Source organism: Schistocerca piceifrons, chromosome 8 (assembly GCF_021461385.2).
Source record: "Schistocerca piceifrons isolate TAMUIC-IGC-003096 chromosome 8, iqSchPice1.1, whole genome shotgun sequence".
Lineage (NCBI taxonomy): Eukaryota > Metazoa > Arthropoda > Insecta > Orthoptera > Acrididae > Schistocerca > Schistocerca piceifrons.
Window position 1 is genome coordinate 395,071,472 of NC_060145.1, and position 23,404 is coordinate 395,094,875.

Below are 23,404 nucleotides of genomic sequence, written 5' to 3' on the forward strand. Positions count from 1 at the left end.
CTCCTGCCTCGGCCAGCCTCCCATTGTGTCCCGTCATCTGACATTAGTGGGGTTGTTTGTAGGAGGCTTGTGTCTTTGTGATGGGATACCTGGTCATCACTTCAAGGAAACAAGCTCCGGGCAGTAAAACCGTTCCCAACTGCTTGGACAACCTCCTCCCGACCATCTCGGCGAGAAGAGGTCCTTCTGACCGGATTGCGAATTGGGCATTGCCGGTTTAGTCACCGCTACCTGCTCTCCGGTGACCCAGCCCCGCAGTGCCCTTGTGGTCATGCATTAACAGTGCGCCATGTTTTATTGCCGTGTCCCCATTTTAGTCAATCTCGTGTTGTCCTGTCTCTGCCATCTACTTTACAGGATATTTTAGCTGATGACGATCGAGCAGCTGCTCGTGTTCTTCGTTTCATTACTTTGACTGGCTTGTCCAAAGACATCTAACTCCTTCACTTATTTTATCTGCATCTTTGTAAGACCTTCCTGGTGTCCCCCCCCCCCCCCCTTGAGTTTTACTAGATTCTATGTGCTCTAACAATTGTGACTGGGCGCTAATGCCCTCAGTAGTTGAGCGGCCTTAAACCCCAAACAAACAAACTTTGTTCGGCGTGTTCAGAAGGGTCAGAAAGACAATCGTATTGATACTGGTGCCTTTATCCTGGCCTTTGAAGGGGATACCCTCCCTGAGAAAGTTAAGATTATGGTCTATCGCTGTGATGTGAAGCCGTACATCCCACCTCCTATGAGGTGTTTTAAGTGCTTGCGTTTTGGCCACATGTCTTCCTGCTGTTCCCAGGCCCCTCTCTGGTGACTGGACGTCCACTCCATGAGGGGAGTCCCTGTGTTCCCCCTCCTGTATGTGTAAATTGTCATGGTAGTCATTCTACACGTTCACCAAATTGCCCAGTATATAAGAAGGAAAAAAAGATGCAGGAGTATAAGTCCCTCGATCGTTTCACCTACACAGAGGCCTGTAAGAAATATGCAAGACTTCACCCTGTGTCCATGACATCTAGTTACGCCTTGGTTACATCTTCACCCATTCCTCCCCCTTCCTTACCCCCATCCCGGACCCCTCTCCTCCCCCCCTCCCCTGTGCTCCCACACCTTCTCCTATGGGCGCTGCTCCCCCTCCCCAGCCGGAGAAGTGTCTCACTCCTTCGGCGTCTGCCGGTCAAGGGCGCCTCTCCCGGGATGCCGCTTCCCCCTGTTCCAGGCAAAAGGTGTGCTGCCGCGCGGCGACCACGAGAGCCGCGGTCTGTTGGTCCCCAGGTCGCCCGGTCTCTTTCTGTTCCTGATCTTGCTGCAGCTGGCTCCTTTATGCCACACAGCCCTTTTCGATCTCAGCCTGAAAAGAATAAGAAACATAAGTCCCAGGGCAAAGAGCCTCCTCTGGTGTCACCGGAGGTCCCTCCCCAGACTTCACGACCGGATTCTGACCTGTCGTTCATGGATGTCGCCCCCTCCTTGTCGGTGACGGGTGGGGACCCGGCGGTATGACTGGATTTAGCGTGTTCAGCCCCCATTTAAACCATCTCTCTGTGGTTCTCCAAGGGAATTGTAATGGATACTATCGTCACCTTCCGGAATTGAAATCCCTTCTTTCGTCCTACTCTGCGGCTTGTGTGGTTCTCCAGGAATCTCATTTTACTGATGCTCACTCACCGACCCTCAGTGGGTTCCGTGTTTTCGGTCGAAATCGGGTCGGACCCCTTCGGGCTTCTGGTGGCTTTTGTACGTTGGTCCGTACAGACATTTCTAGCACGTGGATTCCTCTTCAAACTACATTGGAAGCGGTTGCTGTTAGGGTCCACCTAGACTCTGCAGTCACAGTTTGCAATCTTTATCTCACTCCTGACAGGACTCTTACACCTGGTACCTTAACCGCCGTTCTTCAGCAACTTCCTCCTCCCTTCCTCCTCCTTGGGGATTTTAATGATCATCATCCTTTGTGGGTCAGTGCCTTTCCATCTAGACGAGGTCTTCTTATAGACCAATTTATTGCTGACCACGACCTGTGCCTTTTTAATTATGGCTCCCCTACTTATTTCAGTGCTGGTCATGGTACCTTTTCTGCCATTGATCTTTCTCTTTCTTCTCCCTCTCTCCTCCCTTCATTACACTGGTCGCCACACGACGACCTTTGTGATAGTGACCATTTCCCGTTGATTATCACGCTCCCTTCCCGCTCCCCGGTGGACAGGTTACCTCGTTGGTCTTTCCAACGCGCCGATTGGCCTCTGTACACTGCACAGGTCGTGTTTTCTCCCTCTTTGTCGGGTTGTATTGATGACGTCCTACGTGACGTGTCTGACGCGATTGTTCGCGCTGCTAGCCTTGCTGTCCCGCGCTCGTCTGGACCATTTCGTCGTCGGCAAGTCCCGTGGTGGAGTACAGCCATTGCCATTGCCATCCGTGATCGCCGTCGAGCTTTGCAACACTTCAAGAGGCACCCATCCGTAGCCAGCCTTACTACCTTTAAACGCCTTCGCGCTAAAGCCCGTTATTTAATGAAACAGAGCAAGCGGATATGTTGGGAACGATTCGTTTCTTCCCTTGGTTCTACTGTCCCTCTGTCACGGGTATGGGCTACACTTCGCTCTCTCCAAGGTTGCCATCGGCAGTCCACCCTCCGAGGCCTTCACCTCCCAGGCCTTCACCTCCCAGATGGCATTTGTACGGACCCATTAGTTCTTGCAGAACATCTTGCGACCCATTTTGCAGTGGCATTAGCGTCAGCCTCCTATCCAGCTTCTTTCCTTCATCAAAAACAGCGGGCTGAAGCTCCCACCTTATGTTTCACCACTTGTGAGTCAGAATCTTACAACGAACCTTTTACTGAATGGGAATGTCTTTCTGATCTATCTTCTCATGATACGGCCCCTGGCCCAGATTCCATTCATAACCAACTGCTTCAACATCTCAGTGCTCCACAACGGCAACATCTTCTTCGGGTGTTTAACCATATCTGGCACCAGGGTGACTTCCCTTCTCAGTGGAGGGATAGCATTGTGGTTCCTGTCCTTAAGCCCTTTAAGAACCCCCTATCTATTGACAGCTATTGGCCAATTAGTTTGACCAATGTTGTTTGTAAGTTACTTGAACGGCTCAATTGGGTCCTCGAATCTCGGGATCTATTGTCCCCTTATCTCCAATCGATCATTTACTTCTCTTGGAATCCGCAGTTCGGCAGGCTTTTTCAAAGCGCCGCCATTTGGTTGCAGTGTTTTTTGACCTTCACAAGGCCTATGACATGGCCTGGTGCCATCACATTTTACTTACTTCATCAGTGGGTCTTCGGGGCCCACTCCCGATTTTTATCCTCCAGTTCCTGATCCATCGGTCATTCAGAGTTCGAGTTGGTACTGCTTTTAGTTCTCCACAGACCAAGGAGACGGGCATCCCACAGGGTTCTGTCTTGAGTGTCCTTCTTTTCCTCATTGCTATCGATGGACTTGTGGCCGCTGTCGGTCCCTTGGTCGCCCCTGCCCTGTATGTGGATGATTTCTGCATTTGGGTTAGTTCCTCCTTTATGGTATCTGCAGAACGGCAGCTCCAGGTGGCTACACGGCGTGCCTCTGCATGAACCTACTCACACGGGTTTCAATTCTCTCCTTTAAAATCGCGAGTGGTCCACTTCTGTCACCGTACTACGATCCACCCTGATCCAGAGCTCTATCTCGCTGCACAACGATTGCCTGTGGTCCCACAGTTTCGTTTCCTGGGTCTTCTTTTCGACAACAAGCTCACTTGGCTGCCCCATATCAGACTCCTGAAGGTAGGATGTTTCCATAAACTCAATGTCCTTCGCTTCCTTGCCCACTCCTCTTGGGGTGCGGACCGTTCCCTCCTCCTCCGTCTTTATCGTGCTCTAGTTCTGTCTCGCTTGGACTATGGTTGTCAAGTTTATGGTTCGGCTGCTGCTTCCACACTGCACGTGCTGGATCCAGTCCACCATCGTGGTATCCGTTTGGCCACCGGTGCCTTCCCTACTAGCCCTGTTGATAGTCTCCTGGTTGAAGCTGGGATCCCCCCCCCCCCCCCCCGCCTTTCTGTTCGGCGGTCCCATCTTCTGGTGTCTTATGCACTCACTATCCGTTCCTCTCCCACTCATTCTTCCTATTCTATCCTGTTCCCAGACCATGGACGTCGCCCACCCGACTCCCGCCCTCGGGCGGGTTTACCAGTTGGGCTGCGCCTTGCGTCTCTTTGCCGTGATTTCAAGCTTTCTTCTTTGTCCTGTCTTCCTCGCTCCCTCCCCTCCACCCCTCCTTGGTTAGTTCCGCGGCCTCGTATTCGGATGGATCTCCGCCGAGGTCCGAAAGATTCCATCCCCCCGGTGGTGTTCCGTTCCTTTTTCCGCCAAATTTTATGGGAGTTTCGGGATGCTGTTGTTTTTTACACTGATTGCTCTAAATCTGCTGATCATGTTGGGTATGCCTTCACGTTCTCTGTTGGAACGGAAAGTCATCTGCTGCCACCTACATGTGGGGTGTTTACTGCAGAATTGATGTCAATTTCCCAGGCCCTTACCTTTATTAAACAATCCCAACACAAGCGCGTTTTGTTATGTATGGACTCGATGAGTGGCCTTCTTGCTATTGACCGGTGTTTTTCGCGCCATCCCTTGGTCTCTGCCATCCATGACCATCTCGCTGATATTCACCGTGCTGCTTGTTCCATTGACTTCCTTTGGGTCCCTGGCCACGTGGGTATCCCGGGTAATGAGCTCGCTGATCGTTTGGCTGGGGGAGCAGTTACTTACCCCCCGTTTTCTGTAACTCCTCCTGCAGCGGATTTACGGTTTCACATCAAATCCCACTTCGCACAGTCATGGGCCAATTCTTGGGAGGCTACTCCACTGTCTAATAAACTTCGTGCAATTAAGGTGACACCAGGCCCATGGCGTACTTCCTTTCGCCTCTCCCGAAAGGACTCGACCACAGTGTCGTCTCCGCATTGGCCATACCAAGCTGACCCATGGTTTTCTTTTGCGTGATGAGCCACCCCCACTATGTGGTTGTGGAGTCTTCCAGTCAGTAGCCCACATTTTGGTTGAATGCCTCCTTCTTTTGGTTCTGCGTGCTAAGTACAGGCTCCCCCACACTTTACCTTTGATGTAGGCTGACGATTCCAGGATGGTCTCTCTGGTTCTCGGTTTCCTACGTGAAAGTGGTTTTTATTCTCAGTTTTAAGGTTTTTAATCTCTCTCTGGTATTGGGGCAGGGCGGTGAGTGTTTGGGTGTCTCACTATAAGCAGTGTTCGGAGATTCCCGATTTACCTCCCTGACCGAAATCCTCTTTTCTTCCCCTTTTCTCTGTTTTTACCCTTTTTTTTAAGGCTTCGTTAGGCTTTCTATTCCCATACGTACTTTCTACATTATAGCAGTTGTACCTTTTAAGTCACAGGTGGTCTTGCCTATGCTGCTTCAGCATAGCGTTGGGTTCGTTCTCTTGCCGACTTCCCTCATTTTGTTTTTTGACCAATGACAACGTGACTGCTCTTTTACGTTTTTCCCTTTTTCCTTTTTCTTGTTCTGACTTTGCTGAGATGTCCCATTAGCGGAATGTAGCATATTTGAAACGAGGGACTGATGACCTTGCTGTTTGGTCCCTTAAACCTCAAACAACCAACCATCTATATCTGATCGAAGTTCAGCGAGCTGTTTTACTTGGCAACGACACATCATGCGAATGTCGCTTTTGTCCCTAAGCTTTGTATATCAATGTATACATGTCAAAAATATGACACACACCTGATATTTCATAACAGATCGGAAGAAGGTGGTTGGAGCCTCTTCCACTAAGATTTTATCCAGGATGGTAAAGAGGAATCCCTGCATCAGCTACAAACGCTCTTCTCGAATAAGTGAAGCTGATACATATTTCATCCGATATTTCTTTTAAATATCATTTCGAAATGTATGAACATTTTGTTTTCTTTACTTGCACTTCCCCAAGAAAGCTAAAACCCAGACCGCTGAAACTTATATTGCCGGATTTGTTTCCAGAATTACCTTAATGAACAAATTAATTAGTTAGTTAGTTCATGATCCATGGAAAATTTGCAGAATAAGACGTAATGATGTGGAAAGAGTCATTTTACATTCATGTCGTAAATTACTTTGTAATTATGGCTACATGCTGAACATTTATAAGTTGTTTTATTATTATTATTATTATTATTATTATTATTAAATACACACACACGAGTTAGTTATTCCTACCTTCCATCTTTTACAGATTCCAGTGACAGAAATTCTTCCTGCGTTAGAATGAGTTAACTAGGAGAAATTTTTTGTCTGTTTTTAAATTTACTTTGCTTCGGTGAGATATTTAATATCTACGGGTAAGTTACCATAAATTTTTGTTGTCATTGTACATCCCTTTTTATGCTAAAGACAGCCTTATTGTGGAGCAACGAGTTTCATTTTCTCTTCTGATATTGTAATTATATGCGTCATTTTTTTCCTTTTGAACAGCAGTGGAATGCAAATATATAGTGAAACAGTAGTCAGAATGTCCACATTCTTAAATAGATGGCTACAAGATAATCGTTGGTCAGAACTGCATATTACGTGGGTGGTTTGAAAAGTTCTCGGAATCACCACGAGAGGTCAGCGCTAGCGAAACGAATTGCTCAGCTGATATTCATTGGACTGTTGCATGTAAACACGTTCGATGTTCGTGCTCTTGGAAGAGAGCTGTGGCGGTGACGTGGCTCTGCTGTTGTTCCCGCGTAATGATTTGCGAAGATGGAAAAACTCGAGATTTGATCAGTGATTGAGTACTTCGTAAAGAAAGGTATGAAAGTAAAGGAAATTCATGCAGATTTCTAGAATACACTGGAGGACTCCGCTCCTTCATATTCAACTGATGCCAAGTGGACAAATGAATTTAAATTTGGTCGGGAGAGCTTACATGATGATCCGCGCAGTGGTCGGCCAAGATGTTTCACTACTCCAGAAATCATCGCAAAAGTGCACAAAATGGTCATGGAGGATCACCGATTGAAAGTGCATGAAATTGCTCACGCTTACCAGATGTCATCTGAAACGGTATATGACATTTTAACTGAAGAATTAGAAATGAAAGAATTATCTGCAAGATGGGTGCCGCAACTCTTGTCACGCGCGCCCGCACACATGTGCCGTCGCCATGGCAAAATTACACAAACTAAGGTATGAATTGTTGCCACACCCGCCTTATTCAGCTGATATGGGTCTGTCAGACTTTCATCTCTTCCCAAAACTGAAAATTTTTCTTGGTTTTTTTTCAAACGAAGAATTGGTAGCCGGAGCTGACAACTGTTTTGCAGGCCTGGAGGAAACTCGTTTTCGAGATAGGATCAAGACATTGGAACATCGTTGGACCAAGTGCATTAATCTAAAAGGAGACTACAGTGAAACAAATAAGAAAGGTTTCAGTGATGTTCCGAGTACTTTTCAAACCACCCTTGCATTCTTACAGCACGTTTCTTGAAGATGAGTTACCCCAGAACATTATTCCATATGACATTATTGAATGAAAATATGCAACATATGTCAACTTATTACTTATCTCTTCTCAACATTTGCGATAATTCTAAATGCGCATATGGCTAAACTGAATTATTTTTGGAGTTCCAAATTGTAGTTTTTCCGGTTTAACTTAACACAATTTTGAAGTTTCCACCCTGTTTGTTATTTTCTCACTGTGTGTTACGCTGATGTCTGACGTGATAACTATGTGCATACTGCATCCTTGGCGCCCTAGTATTGATTATATTTGAGCTGTGTTTCATTTTGACCCGTTGCTGCGATGCCGGAGGATGCTTGTCTAGAAGAGGGTGCTTAAGCGGCGGCGGACGTGGCTGCAGAGGCATGCTCGCCTATCTGTGTGGGGATATAGGGGCATCCTCGCCTAGCTGAGTGCAAGTGGCAGTTGGAGGGATGGGTTTACCACGAACTTGGGATCGCCTGGTTTGTGGAGTGCTACTGTTGCCATCATGCCAGTTGGAGTTAAACTGTCAACTGCTCATCTTTGGAGGAAGCGAGCCTGCTCGGGGAACCATGGTGTGCCCATATTGCGGACTTATGTGGTGAGGCCTTTTGTAACAGGCGGTAATGTTGTTCTTAACTGATTTGTGAGCCCCCGCATTGTGGTTATTTCAGGTCTAGCTGGTGTTGTGGTCGTTAGATTTATTGTTGTCAGCCATAGGCACTCATCTGTATTTTGCTACTAGAGTTTACTTAGCCGATTCTCTGGACACACATTCAGGATTCGTGGCGAACGTGGATTATATTTTTAATTTGTCATCATCTCTCAACTTTATTGATTAGCGTAGTTAGGTTGTTTGTGCATGCAAGCAGCGTCTTTTTTCACATTATTTTGTATATTACCCGCTTGGCGTATTACTTACTCAATCTCGCCAGTCTTATTTGATTCATGAGTGTCTTGCGTCAGAATAGTGTTTAACGCTTTCGGCGCTTGTCAAATTGGTTTAATTTATTGGCCTTCTGTATTTAATTAGAATACTGTTTAACACTTTCAGGGCCTGTCAAACTTATTTTATGCGTTGGATATTTCACTTTTAATAGAATAGTGTTTACTATCCTTATACGTGTGTGGTACAAGACAGATTAGCCTTTATTTAACGCTTTATTTATACTTTTTGATCACCCGGTAGATCAGGAACAATAGAGGGCCTATAACACTTCCTTGAGGAACGCCGGATATTACTTCTGTTTCACGAACTGTGACCTTTCTGACTGAAATCACGAATCCAGTCGCACAACTGAGGCGATACTCGGTAGGCACGCAGTTCGGTTAGAAGACGCTTTTGAGGAACGGTGTCGAAAGCCTTCTGGAAATCAAAAAATAGAGAATCAATTTGACATCCCCTGTCGATAGCACTTATTACTTTGAGTATAAAGGGCTAGTTGTGTTTCTCAAGAACGATATTTTCTGAATCCGTGCTGACTGTGTGTCAATAAATCGTTTTCTTCGAGGTACTTCATGATGTTTTAGTCTGGCATGCGCCGTAAAGCTCCCTGTTTATAAGCCTGATAACATGCCTGCCCAGGCGTGTTCAGATATAAGCTTAAGATCCTTCAAAATAGATCCTAATTTCACGTAAATCCTGAAACACCTTCACAAACTGTAAAGCTGTTTCATGGCTGTCAGCCGTTAATTTAGTTACCTTTTATCTGCAGTAAATGTTATTTCACTTCCTCATAGTCAAATCCTGTTCTCTTAAGCCTGGTTAGTGCTGTCGTAAACTAGTTTTAATGGCCAACACCTAGTGTTCCCTTTCCTAGCTTACTAAACCCTCATAAAATTTACGACTTCAGCAGGGTGTAAAACAAGACATTTTATACTTAATCTAGTATCTAACATACCATTGGGGCTTTAATAAATGTAATTAACTAATACATAACCGATAAATTATGCTCCCTTTGAATAAAATTTGGAGTAGTGAACTGTCTAGAGGCGGTCTTTAGTAGGCTATAGCTTTAACCTGATGTTTTGGTCGAACATAACATGCAGAGGAAATAGAGTTCACGCTGTAAAACAGGATCTGATGCCATAAAATGAAGTTTAGCAGAAATATTACTACTTTTCCATCCTGATTCAACCATCTATTTAATGTAGTAACAGATGCATAAGACTAGAGCTTTGGACGCAGCATTTTTCAACTAACAGATACTAATAACACATAATACTGACCAATTGATTTTGCTAGTTTTTACCCATCATGAAAAAAGAAGTATGGTCATTATGGTCATCTGGAAAAGAAACAATAGCACATACAAATCACAATGCATTACCTTTTCTCTCACTGAATGGATTGATACATCATAGACTTAGTCTTAAAATGTAATATTTCTTCCCTTGCGTGATGCCTTATCCTGGCTGCCATTAGGTTTACAAGCGGATCAAGATGTGAAAGACAGAGACAGTATTGCTATTTACTTCTTAAAAATTAATAGATGTGGAAGAGATATTCAAGATTTTTCAAATTGTATAGATTATTTACAAAGAGAGGACGATTTATTAAAAGTTCATGTAAAACTGTTACAGAGTTGTGATATTGATAAAAATTATCACTGAAAGTTGTGTAAAACAATATTATTCCATAGAAACAATGTATTGAATGAGTGATTACTCTCTATACCTAAAAACAGTATTTAAGTATTCAGATGATACGTATATTTAGCCTACTATTATTTTGATCCAAAAAACGTATGCTGCAAATGGCAAAGCATTAATCTTTTAAACATATGTTCAGGTTAGTAAAGAAGATACCAAGATCCTGTAGTTTATATAAAAGGTTAATGGACTTACTTGAAGTGTAAATACTGTATAATCTCCAATAGTACTAGAATGTTCCTGGGATCTGGTGGCAATGGACTTCTATGGTCATTAACATAAAAGAGTGTGAAAAACCAGCCAAAAGTTTTATCTATTACAGGAACAACCCTTTTTTTATCAATATGCTACACCACAAGCAAATGATAGTGTCCAATGCCACTACTAGAAAACTAAAAGGACTGCTCAGTTCACAAGATATATGACCCTTTGTACTTTGTTAGGCTAAGTGCAAAAATTAGAGAAAATAATTTAATTCCACACAACTTATTCATAATTATGGAAGAGTAACTAAAACCTCAAGATCGAAACTGAAGTAACATTACTAATAGCCGTCTCAACATGGACATATGACAAGAGATGTGTCCCAAGGGAGATACATCTTCTTGAAAGTGGAGATAAATTATCTTCGACAATGTGCGTTTCAGTGAATGAAAGCATCAGTAACAATACATGAAGCAATACAGAATATTGTCTGTACTAGCGGTTTTGCTAAATGGGGAAAAACTACAGGAAACGATTGTTAGTCATATGGATATATGGCCGGAAAGGCATGGTGTCTCAGCCAGGGGTTGTTAATTGCCGGCCAGTGTGGCCGAGCGGTTCTAAGCGCTACGGTCGCAGGTTCGAATCCTGCCTCGGGCATGGATGTGTGTGACGTCTTTAGGTTAGTTAGGTTTAAGTAGTTCTAAGTTGTAGGGGACTGATGACCTCAGAAGTTCAGTCCCACAGCGCTCAGAGCCATTTTGTTTATTAATTCATCAGGCCTGTACAGTACAACACAATGCACGACATTAGAATGTACCATCCTGTCACCGAATGGCGCCACGGGCAACATGAATGCGTTGTTTCAGTGTCTGCAAGTTCGTTAGCAAGCACGATTTCTTTCAGGTGCCCCCACAGGTAGAAATCTAAAGGGTCGCGATCATTTATCTCCACCTTCAAGTGGATGTGCCACAAGACATTTCCCGTCATATTCCGTATGACCGTTCCTTAGTCGGAGAAACGAATCCTTTATAATATCACTTAGATGTCCATGTGGCGGTCTGACTTTTTAAAACATTTTTTTCTCGGGAACGGTTAGATGGGTCATGTTGAAGTTTGCCACATACTATATTCTACATCCCTTTTGGCGTTGCAAAAAATCGAAGCTTCTAAGTCAATGCAGTCAAAAGATACGACCATCTATGCCACAAACGGTGTTCTAATACCGGTACTCGCAAACTCACTCATTTAAACTTACAGGGTACTTTCTGTCGACCTACAATCATGAAATTTGGTAAGAAGAAAGGCTTCTCGGTACAAGTACAGGAAGACATCAGAAAATTATTAGTTCGTAATTACATCACACGAAAATACATTTCTTTTGTCACAATCTTAAATATGGCTCACAGCAGCAAATGTAAATGAACGTTCAGTATATAAACTATGCAACACACCGGTTGCGTAACATTTTTGTAACAACTCTGACCAAGTTTCAACGCCACTAAGGGTATCTTCGTCAGAAGGGAAGTCACAGTGCTTTACACATATAATAAACGAAACATCTAAAACACTTAATACTTTACAACATTGAACTGGAGTTTATATAACAAACCTGCTACTTACATAAAATGCATGACGTTAAAACTGCAAAAATAAATAAGTTGAAGAACTAAGTGATACGTGTGGCGATTAGTTGCGATGCCAAGTAGTCATGGTGTAATGCGCGCCACTTAAACGGCGCTAGTAGCCCTATAAACGCTCAGCTATATGAAATACCCAGCTGTTACAGTAATCATCAGTGTGATACATATTTGGATGTTTTAAAGATAGTAAATTTGTATGTAGTATAAACGCTAGGATATGTAAAAGCTGCAAAAGGAATAAAATAAATTTGATAAAAATGACTACGGCAGTATGTGACGTAACATAACATGGTTAATTACACAGACGTGCTGAGAATAAAGAACATACTGTATCAGGATTTTATCAGGACGTTGCAATAAGCAAAAATGGGGAAATATGCTTACATAAAACATGCAAACAATTTAGTATACAGTGCCATCTGGCGTGCTAACAGTACGAAGTCCATAAAGAAAAGGCAGAAACAACGTTTGCAAAATGGAAATGAATGGAAACATCAATTAAGGCATCACAGAGTGCGAGCAATGGCTTAAAGGCGTTAAAAAAGCTTTCGTTTCTCAAATGTAGTTCTTTGTTTAAAATGAGGCCATGGTTACTGAGGATATGTCTAAAGATTTCAAGTTCTTCCAAGACGTCAAGTTGCTACACTTTCTTCCCTCTTTGTACGCTCGCCATTTTGTCTAGTCCTTTTGGACTGTCCCGATATTAATAAAAGCTTCATGAAAGTAGAATTATGAACATCAGTGCCTTTCTTCCCTCGCAAGTGTTCCTTAAAAGTTATTTAAAATCCTTACCGGTTTGTCCTTTATAAAACGCCGGGTACATGCCGGCAGTGCGTTTGTGAGCTCCTGAGCTACCTAACGGTTGATTTAAAGTTTTTAAATTATGGATAATTTTTTTTTTGTAAACTGTTATTTGTGGAGAAAACAACCTTACATCCATTTTCTTACCAGGTACTGTATCATATACGATACGTTACATAAGTAAGGTACTGAAATATATTATCCTTTATCATTATCGCCTTCCAAAACGTTACCTAGCGTAGTGATTCTTTTATTAGTTTTCGCTTCGAAAATTTTTTCCACTAGTGAGGATTCATAATCGGTATTAAAGACACTGTTTTAATTAAATTAATTTCTTTCGTTCGCTTAATTGATGTTGAAGTGATTATAGCGCGATGAATATCTGAATGAAAGTAGCCTGTCTTATGAGACTTAGGATTGTTGAATCCGAAGGCACAATCCGAACGGTATCTGTTGCCTTACGAAAGATATCAGAAGTTATTTTATCATCTATTATGGCTAAATTTAGATCCAAATAATTTGGCTCTCGTTTTTCAATTTGTAACCCGCAAATGAAACTCATTTTGTCATGAAGATTATTAAATATTTAAAAAGGTTGATTAATCCTTTCATTAGGTCTATTATACATTATCAAAAATCATCCACGTAACCAGAGTAGGACCGAATGCCTAGTTCTGTAGAAACATAAGCATACAAACACCGTCCGAACAGTTCTTGGAGGTCCAACGGCACCGACCAACCGCTGTGTCATCCTCAGCCCTTAGCCGTCACCGTTCTGAAAAATTTCTCTTCCAGTGAATTTATAAAAATGTCTGCTAGAAGATCCGTTAACGAATTACCTATGCAAGCCCATGTGGTTTCTGAAACAGTTTTCCATTAATTTCAAAATAGTTGTACTTATCTATTACTTTTAGTAACTGTGTAAGGCCTGCAATTTGTTCATCTGTTTATACACTTTATAAAAGCATGCAGGTTTTCCTCCACGGATTCTAAAGTTGACTGAACTGGTAGATTAGTGTACAGATTAGTAATATCGAACTATATTTTGTCTCTTGGTTACGTAAAAAATTCTTTTTTTTCACCAATACCTATTTGCTACTGAATAATTATTTTGGCAGACGTATGATTTTTAATTTTTCCATGAGGAAAGCTAGCTAATTCATGGTATCCTCCTGCTAATACAATTCGCAATTGGAGACTCAGATGACTAATTTTATGGACCTTTAATCGCTAACTTAGCGTAAGAACTAGTGGATTCGTCTTAATCAATCGTTTCTTATTAGAAGTCTTTATAACAAAATCTGATGAAGGTAATGCTGTAATTAATTTCAGTAAAGGCGCACATGTTTCTAAAGTTTTAAATTTTTTTAGGAAAACAATGTTTCTGGACTGGAGGAGGATCCTACTTCCACCTTACAAAAAGAAATTAGGTGTGACTTTGGAGACACCAAACACGCGTTAAGGCCTTTTGTTTTTTTTACTGTTAAAAAGCCTTGATCACAATTTATTACGGTGACCGGTTTCGACCACTACTGTGGTCATATTCAGACCAATGAGTAGGAGCCTCCTTCTGCTGGAAAATCACTACTCGTAGTGATTCTCCAGCAGAAGGACGTTCCTACTCATTGATCTGAAGATGAACACATTAGCGGTCGAAACCCGTCACCGTAATAAATAAATTGTGATCAAGACTGGTTTTAATAATGAATGTTTGTAATACATTGATCACCGTCACTCCCATAATGTATTCAAAAGTAACCTTTTGTTTTTGCCTTCCCTTTATGGACTTTACACTTACTTACTGGTAGCACGCCAGACGACACTGTACACAGAGGTGACAAACGTAATGGGATAGCGATATTCACATATACAGATGGCGGTAGTTTCAAGTGATTCGTACGAAAAGATGTCCGACGTGAATTAAGACTTTGAATGCAAAATGCTAGTTGAAGCTAGAAGCATGGGACATTCCATTTCGAGAGTCGTTAGGGACTTCAATGTTCCGACATCTCTAGTGCCCACTGTGTGCCGACAATACCAAATTTCAGGCATTACTTCTCGCCACGGACAAAGCAGGGTCGGACGGCCTGCACTTAACGACCGGGGGCAGAGGCGTTTGGGTACAGTTGTCACCGCTAACAGACAAGCAACACTGCGCGAAATAATCGCAGGAATCAGCGTGAGACGTACGAGAACGTATCAGTTAGGACAACGCGACGAAATGTGGCGTTAATGGGCTATGACAGCAGACGACCGACGCGAGTGCCTTCGCTAACAGCACGTCACCGCCTGCAGCGCCTCTCCTTGGCTCGTGATCATGACGGTTGAGCCTAGACGACTGGGAAACCGTGGTCTGGTCGCATTAGTCCCAATTTCAGTTGGCAGGGTCTGATCGTTGGGCTAGTGTGGCGTAGACCCGACGAAGCGATGCACCCAAGTAGTCAACCTATGCATGGTGATGGTGACTCCAGGACCACGGTTATTGTAGAACACTCTGGACATTCGAGCGAATGATTTGGCGACCCATATCGTCAGCACGAATCCCATTTAACGTTCATGAGACATAATTGAGAGGCCAGTTCGTGCACAAAATCCTTCACCGGAAACACTTTGACAATTACGGAGGGCTATAGGGGCAGCACGAGCCAGTATTTCTGCAGGTGCTTCCAACGACTTGAGTCCATGCCACGTCGAGCTGCTGCACTATTCTGCGCCAAAGGAGACCCTGCACGATATTAATAGATATCCCATGACTTCTGTCACGTCGGTGTATACCACATGTACCGCAGCTTTTATCCAAAGAATATTTCCCCTTTTATTTACTGTAAAATCTTGATACAGTATGTTCTTAATTCTCAGCACGTGTTTGTAATTAACCATGTTGAGTATTTTCTGCTACATATTGTCGTAGTCGTTTTTATAAAAAAAGTGTTTTATTCCTTTTTTTATCTTCGACAGGTCATTCCAAATTTCTACTACATACAACTTACTTTGTTTAAAACATCTAAACGTGTATCACACTGATGTATTACCTTAACAGTTGGGTATTTCATGCATCTTAGCGTTTATGAGGCTACTGGCCCCCAGTAAGTGGCTCGTTCTACACTACATTTACCCGGCATCGCAACCAGTTGCCACACGTACAATCCACTGCTTGATTTTCAACAAAACGTACTTCCTTAAAAATTTTTGCTGTTCGCATGGAGAACTTCATTTCATCTTTTTTACTATTTGACTTGAGCTCCTTGGCTCATCATGTTTACAATTTTAACGTCATATGATTCATATAAGTACCGGATTCGTTCCATGTACCTCATTTCAACGTTATAAAGCATTAAGTATTTTAGACATTTATTTTATGTTTGAAGCGCCATAGGTGGCTTTGCTTCTAAAGAAGATACTCTTAGTGGTGCTGAAACATGGTGAAGCTTTTTTTAAACTTATGCAACTCGTTTGCCGTATGTTTTATGTATTGATGTATTTTGTCAATTGTTAAAATAAGGTCATTACCGAAAGTTTTGGAATTCCCCGGACAAATACTTGGGAGTATCGATGTCGATAACGGCGAAAATCGTCGAGATTCTGGATTCTGGGGATGGATGAACTGTCTATATTATTAACTTTCTACGGAACAGCCAAAGCGCGAGGCCTACTCGCACCAGGTCATTTCATTGATTTTTTCCTGTCAGTTCGATCCCTGCATTTTTACGCCATGTAGCAAAATCACCCTGTATATTCACTAAACGCTTCAGTGTCGCTGCTGTGGTCATTAGACGTAGTGATGGCACCATAGCTAAAACCGGTTTTCAGTTTTAATAATGTTTCATGCCACCAAGACAATGACTATTGTAATCTTATCAGTTAAGGGGAGACGGAAGACAATTTTTATCCCTATTCTGACATTGCTATGTTGTTACCCTTTGAATAGGCACACTTTTCAAAAGAACTATAAGTGATAAAACAATGAAATTTCTACTGCATGTATATAACATATATGGGTCAATTACAAGTAAAATGAACATAATACCTCTTATGGTTTTGAAGAAAAACAATTTTATCCTTTCACTAGTAAAATTTAACTTATTTTGTAGATGAATTATTACAAGACAGTTTCTGATTGTTTGGTGGTTCTCAATTTACATGTAATAACTTATTACCATCTGCAGTACATATTGACCAAATTTTGAGAAAAATCCATTTAAAAGTTTAATATTGCAATTTTAGTATAGTTATTGATGAGAACTACTTACCACTAATATTTTCCTGCTCCATACTCAGCATCGTTTGAATCATACTGATCTTCTTTTCTTCTCTTGGTCCTTCTTTTCTGTCTGGCTTCTTTTGTGCATTTTTAGTTAGCGATATCTGCTTTGCGGATTCTCTCTTTATCTATTTGCACCAAGGATTTTGCAGTATTTCCACTAGATTTTATGCCCAGTAATTCCAAAACATCCAGTTTTCTAATTACACCATCATTGAAGCATAAAATAGCATCATAAACACCAAATTTGAGGTTTGTAAGGTGAACAAATACAGTTTTTGGTAACTGGGTCCAAGTGACAGAGTTCACGCATTCATTAAAATTTTGGGTTTTCCCATGAGGACATCTCTTCAACAAGGTATCTTTACAAAGGTCTCTAAATATGGGTTTGATTTCATTCATTACTGACGCAAGTAAAGAATGTCTGTGGTCATATCTGGCACTTCTCCTGTATTTGCAACAAGTGTCAGGATCATTCAGGCAAAGACCGTTCACTGGATTTTATTTGTGGAAAGCTTATGAAAAAATATAGCCCATACAGCTTTTTCCATGTTCTCTAAACGTCCTACATTTCTTCTTTTGGCCAAGCCATAATAATTCTGTAATCTATATATTTAAACATTTGTCAGGCGACCTTTACCACCTATCTTCTTATCATCTTCCAAGACTATTTTTGACTTTTCTTTCAATAATCTTCTCAACCTGGACCCCGTTCTCGTCTGAACATGACCAATGCACTGTAATTTAGAAATGGTGACATTAGGACCATAGAGTTGTTCTGCACATACCAGGTCATAAGCCTTGCTGTCACCATCCCCTGAATACTGTGTGTATCTGACACCTCTGTTTGCCACTGAACGATTAAAAATCCTGAGAACTCTTGATACTTCGATCCCACCAGTTGGACCTGTCTAATTCATCTGACAGTTAAGTTCAGGCTCTTTCTCAGTCCCACTGCCACAAAGTTTACAGTACTTGCGTAGAATCTCTACATCAATTACCTTGCCAGTATCAAATGGTGTAGCTGTCACGACACCATTTAGTGAAGTGGGTCCACGTTTCTGCCAGCTGCCATCAAAACATGCACAAATATCACCACTTCCACTGTCATCACTTTCGCTGAGTGCTTCTTCAGCTGCTTCCTCCATTGAGATGTTACGAACTTCAGTAACCACAGTACCAATAACATTATTGTAAGTCATAAATTTTGAAGGAGGAATGTCAAGTAATGCACATAAGAGCTTGCCTGCCTCCATCCCTTTGCCAATAGATGTGAGACCATGAAGTATCCTTGTGTTGTTCCCATATAAATTATTATTTGCTATTTTTGATGTCATTGTTATAGCAACTGCACCACATTTTGTACAACTCATTGTCAGGTTTGACACAATCCCTTTACGAAGACGCTGATTCTCACCCAAAGATACGTGACCACCACGTATTCTACACACAGTATTTCTGGAAATGAAATCATAGAGCATGCTAACGTTAACCATAATATTTACAAAGGAATGTTCATCTCCACAAGCTGACTGGGAGGAAATGCATTGAAGACACTGCAGTTTCTTTCTTGATGTGCTGATTTTCTTTGTCTAACATTCTTGGGTTCTTTGACCCACTAACCTCATTTACCTTTACGTATTTATTTCCTCTGAATTTTAATTTAGTCGAGAATTTCTTTATTCGCGGTATTTTTATGAAAACACGAGGAACCAAAGTAAATACAGGGTTATTACAAATGATTGAAGTGATTTCACAGCTCTACAATAACTTTATTATTTGAGATATTTCACAATGCTTTGCACACACATACAAAAACTCAAAAAGTTTTTTTAGGCATTCACAAATGTTCGATATGTGCCCCTTTAGTGATTCGGCAGACATCAAGCCGATAATAAAGTTCCTCCCACACTCTGCGCAGCATGTCCCCATCAATGAGTTCGAAAGCATCGTTGATGCGAGCTCGCAGTTCTGGCACGTTTCTTGGTAGAGGAGGTTTAAACACTGAATCTTTCACGTAACCCCAGAGAAAGAAATCGCATGGGCTTAAGTCAGGAGAGCGTGGAGGCCATGACATGAATTGCTGATCATGATCTCCACCACGACCGATCCATCGGTTTTCCAATCTCCTGTTTAAGAAATGCCGAACATCATGATGGAAGTGCGGTGGAGCACCATCCTGTGATACGTTTAGCTCCCTGCTTGCTTTATTCGTCGACTTCCGCGGGCTACGCGTGAAACTTGCCCGCACGTGTTCAACCGTTTCTTCGCTCACTGCAGGCCGACCCGTTGATTTCCCCTTACAGAGGCACCCAGAAGCTTTAAACTGCGCATACCATCGCCGAATGGAGTTAGCAGTTGGTGGATCTTTGTTGAACTTCGTCCTGAAGTGTCGTTGCACTGTTATGACTGACTGATGTGAGTGAATTTCAAGCACGACATACGCTTTGTCGGCTCCTGTCGCCATTTTGTCTCACTGCGCTCTCGAGCGCTCTGGCGGCAGAAACCTGAAGTGCGGCTTCAGCCGAACAAAACTTTATGAGTTTTTCTACGTATCTGTAGTGTGTCGTGACCATATGTCAATGAATGGAGCTACAGTGAATTTATGAAATCACTTCAATCATTTGTAATAGCCCTGTACAAATCAACATGTACTTCACTCACAACAAACTTCACTAAGTACAACCATTAAAGATCGAAAACAATAACAAACACGATCGGAAAACAAGTACCGATAGTAGATATAGAGTAGGAAACATTGAAGCGATAAAACAATAGAAGCATGAAATAATGTACAAGGCGTAAGAGAATGCTGTGCATTATCTCTGCATGGCGCAAAAAGGAAGGCGTGGCGTTTAAATGCCACATTGCACGGAGCGTCAGGAAAACCATCATGTCTCACGAAAAAATTGTATTTATATGAAACAAAAACTCTTTCATGCAGGAATGACCAGACATTTCAAATGTGTTAAAATTTTCAGACCTTCGCTATTAGAGACTCAGGTGTGGAGATGACACTCATCACGATCCTCTTGTTCGCGAAAATTACTGAACGTATAAAGGTGTTCACACTGCTCTTGAAAAGACTAGGGCCGAACGTACGAGAAGTAGGATGTCAAGGTGCAGGTGGAATTGGAAGGAAGGATGGAAGAAGAAAGAAAAAAAAATTAGGGTTTTACGTCTCGTTGACACTGATGCCATTAGGGACGGAGCACCAGCTTCTTTCAAAGGCTCCATCTCCGCATTCGTCTGGAGAGATTTAGGGAAACCACGGAAAACCCAAATTTGGATGGTCGGACGCTAGTTTTAAGCTTCGTCCTCCTAAATGGGAGTGTTAACCAATGCGACACCTCGCTTGGTGCAGGCCCAATTGGAAGAGAAGTTTCATGAGGAAGTAGAGTCGCATAATTTCCTTATTGTACGCAATCTAACTGCAGAAAGAATACTAGGAGTTTACTTCTGGACGAAAAACACTGAAATGTCAAATTTTTAGTAGGAAAATATATTTTATTTACTTCCGGCCATAATGTAGAAGTGGGTTTACTAAAGACAGCTTAAGAGCCCGGTAGGTTCTGTCAGCAAGTGTGAGAATAATGGAAAACCAACACGGAGCTCCGTGGCACAACACTTTAGACACGAACAGTATCAGTTATTTAAAAATAACAATTGGTAACAAAGTTCAAGGATTAGATTATTACACAGATCAGTCTAAGGCCGAATTGCAGCAAACTCTGGCCGAATACATTGTCACTGAAGAGGAAAAGGCTGGAATTACTAACTACTGTGAGTGTGGCTTACAGGTTATACCTTGGTTCAAATGGCTCTGAGCACTATGAGACTTAACATCTGAGGTCATCAGTGCCCTAGACTTAGAACTGCTTAAACCTAACTAACCTAAGGACATCACACACATCGATGCCCGAGGCAGGATTCGAACCTGCGACCGTAGGAGCAGCGCGGTAAAGGACTGAAGCGCGTAGAACCGCTCGGCCACAGTTGCCGGCAGGTTATACGTCACGAACCATTTCATTAGCCATTCTATTCAGTTCGCGTTCCTGACAAATACTTTCAGAAAAGATGTCCTAACATTTAAACCTTTATTCTATTGTAAGACTCCTCTTATTCAGAAATGCTTTCCTTGTCATAGCTAGTGTGAGTTTTACATCCTCTCTACTTGTGCTGTCCAAATAGCAATACTCATCTAGTATTTTTACTGTCTTATTTCCTAATTTAATTACCTTCACACCTCCTGTTTTAAATCGATTAGATTCCGTTACCCTTATTTTTCTTGTGTTGAAGTTCACGTTATAGATCTTTTCGAGACAGTATTAATTTTGTTCACCTCATATTTCAAGTGTTTGCAGTCTCCGACATTATTATATTGTCGTCGAGAAACCTCAAACTTTGTTTATTCTTAGTGACCGTTAATTCAGTTTCCAAGTTTCTCGTTGGTTTCTTTCACAGCTTGCTCGATGTTCTGATTGAATAACATCGGAAATAAGCTCAAACTCTGTCTCAAGCCTTCTCATCTACTGCTTCCTTTCGTTGCCCTTCGACTATTATACCTGTTGTCTCGTAACTGCACAACTTGTAACTCAAAAAAAAAAAATGGCTCTGAGCACTAAGTGGCTTAACATCTTAGGTCATCAGTCCCCTAGAACTTAGAACTACTTAAACCTAACTAAACTAAGGACGTCACACATATACATGCCCGAGGCAGGATTCGAACCTGCGACCGTAGCAGTCCCGCGTTTCCGGACTGTAGCGCCTAGAATTGCACGGCCACCGCGGCCGGCACTTGTAACTCACCTTAGGCTCTCTTTATTTTATCACCCCCTTAAGAATTTCAAAACGTGATAGTATAGTCAACATTGTTAGCTTTCTCTACATCCGGAATTTTTTGTAAACTTTTGTTTGCCTACTTTCTACGATAACTCATTGGATCAATACTGCCACACGAGCTCCTACATTTCTCTGAAAACAAAAAACAAAGCTTCCCTGAGGTCGTTTTGTTCTTGTTTTCCCATTCTTTTGTAACTTACTCATTTCAGTACTTTGCAACCAAAACTTAAAGAACTCATAGTTCGGTAATATTATCACTTGTTAGCACAAGCTTTCTTTCGAATCTGAATTACTACATTCTACTCAAACCTGAAGGTATTCTACTTGTCTTACATATGTTGCACACCAAGTGGACTAGGTCTGTCATGGGTGGCTCTCCAAATGTTCTCAGTAATTCGGAGTAAATATCGTTTACCTCAGGAAGCTTCTTTTGATTTATGTCTTTTAGTGCTCTGTCAAATTCTTTACTCAGTGCTATGGCTATTATGGCTTCGTCTCGTCTTCATTTATACGCTCTTGCACTGATACGGTATTTTCCCTTGTATAGCCTTTCTATATACTCCTTCTACCTCCCAACGTTCCCTTCTGTGCTTGATTTCTGTTGATATTTATCGCAGCAGCTTCCTTTTTCTCCAGAGATATCTTTAATTTTCCTAAAGTCATCTATCTTTCCACTAGACATGCATGATTCTACACCCTTGCCTTTGCCTCTGGCAATATCGTCTTAGCCATTTTGCACTTTCTGTCAATCTCATTTTTTATCTGTATTCCCCTTTGCGTAATTCATGTGCTGTATATTTATATTTTCTCCTTCCGTCAGTTAAATTCAACACCTTGTGTGTTATTCACGGATACGTAATGTGCCTTGTCTTCTTGCCTATTAATCTGCTGCCTTCACTCTTTCACTCTCGATGCTACCTGTTCGCCTTCTATTATTTTCCTTCCCCCTGCTTTAATCAATCGTCGGATAATGCTCCATTTGAAACTCTCAGCAACATTTCGTTCTAAGTTCTCCGGGCTCCCTCTCCTAGTTTCATATCTTCCTGCAATTTCTTCATATTCAATCTGCTTTTCATAAACCAGTGAACTGTGACTAGAGTCCACATCAGCGAGGGAACGTTTTGTCGTTTAAAATCTGGTTTTGTATTCTGTCCTACCAATGCCTAATCCATCTGAAACCTCCCGGTGCTTCCAGATCGTATCCACGTATGCAACCTTCTTTCAAGTTCGTTAAATAAAATATTTGGAAGACTAAATTATACTCTGTGCTAAATTCTACCGGGCGACCCCTTTCATTCCTTTCCACCTGTCAATGTTCTCCTACTATTTTTTCTTCTCTTCCCTCATATTTTGTTCCATTTTGCTTCGTCGAGTTTCCTCTATGTTCATAGCTGCTTGGAATGTACTCCACTTTTACTTCAATCTTCTTGCTGATTGCAGAGGCAGAATCGCTGGAGTACGTTCTACATTTTGTTGAACCACTTTTATCTTTTTCAAACATCTCTTCAGTACTTCTTCCGCTTGTTTT